The following is a 1,445-nucleotide window of genomic DNA, read 5'->3' on the forward strand; positions in this document are numbered from 1 at the left end:
TGGAGTCGCTATCCTTATTAAACAGATGGGAACGAATTAAAATTCTCCATCATGATTTCAGCCTCCGATGGAAGGAAGACTACATAAAGGACCTTCACAAGAGATACCGGTGGAAAACTCAAGAAAAGGCACCAAAGCTTGGAGACTGCGTCCTTATACAAGATGATTGTCTCCCACCTACGGAATGGCGACTCGGCCGCATAAAACAACTTCATTACGGTTCCGACGGTCATGTTCGAGTAGTTGATCTCCGCACTCAAACCGGAACGCTAACCAGACCGCTCGTCAAATTATGCTTTCTACCAACGGCCGAAGATAAAGAAACGTAAAACAGAAACCGCAATGTTAATAAATCAATAAATCGATAAAACATATAAACCGCTTACCAAATCGAAACCTCGAATAACATAAATGACACAAAAAACTTAACATAAATGTCTGATAAAAAAATGGCATCCTATTCATGCCACAAAAGTCCATATTATTGTAAATTTCACAATATACTACTAATATCATCATTTCTCTCACAGAGTAATATGTACGTGGATATGGCATCATCGTCAACGCCAACCATGCGTTCGGCAGTTTCCGCCCTCGCTCTGAAGCTGCCCCAATAGCAGCACCCCGGACCAACACTGCACCGGCAGCGCCTCGAACAACGATAGGCTCCACCGCGACAACGGCTCCGCTTCAAAGCACGACAGCATTACCAGCGGATCTGCAACGAATTCGCTGTTCACTATGCCGCCGCCCAAATCGGCTATCGCACTGCGGTATCTTCAAAGGCATGCCGCCGATGCAACGCCAGCAGGTGGCACAGGCGCACGGGTATTGCCTGAATTGTCTGGCAACTTCCCACGCAACTCAGGAGTGCTCACCACATAATCGTTGCCAAATCTGTGTGCAGGCTCATCATACGCTGTTGCACCGCACTACCAGACGCGACTCCGGGCGACCACCGGCTCCTCGCACCAGCGGTAACGACAGGCGTTCTCAAAGAACTCCTGTGACGGCTTACCGCCGGCGTGGACCCTCTCCAGCAGAATCTCGTCCCTGGCGCCAAAACCGGACAACATCAACACGGCGCCATCAGCTTAGGCCGCAATCCCGGCGGTCAACAGGCCTCAGCAGCGTTGTAGCTACGCTACAGCCGCTTAAGCGGCTTTTAGGCTAAATACTCGCCGAGGGGGGGGGGGGCGGGATGGCTAAATGAGTAGCGACGTCACATAAGATTTACATCATTTCACCACACCGAATCACATTAACACACACACACGCACATGCACCAAAACACGATGACGTTCTACATTCTACAGTAGAGGCCCGCTAATCCGGATCAATTAAAACCGGCCCCTATCCGGAATATAAGGGAATCCGGATTACCAAAGACATATCAGAACTATGTATTAAGAAAAAATATTTATAAATTTCTGTTTGTTTATTAT

General features: G+C 48.4%; 1 pseudogene; it reads left to right on the forward strand.

Annotated features, from left to right (window-relative positions):
- The first annotated feature begins 536 nt into the window (after nt 1–536).
- Nucleotides 537–1,174, forward strand: LOC126754612 (uncharacterized; annotated as a pseudogene).
- The last annotated feature ends 271 nt before the right edge of the window (nt 1,175–1,445 follow it).

Source organism: Bactrocera neohumeralis, chromosome 4 (assembly GCF_024586455.1).
Source record: "Bactrocera neohumeralis isolate Rockhampton chromosome 4, APGP_CSIRO_Bneo_wtdbg2-racon-allhic-juicebox.fasta_v2, whole genome shotgun sequence".
In the NCBI taxonomy this organism is placed as follows: Eukaryota; Metazoa; Arthropoda; class Insecta; order Diptera; family Tephritidae; genus Bactrocera; species Bactrocera neohumeralis.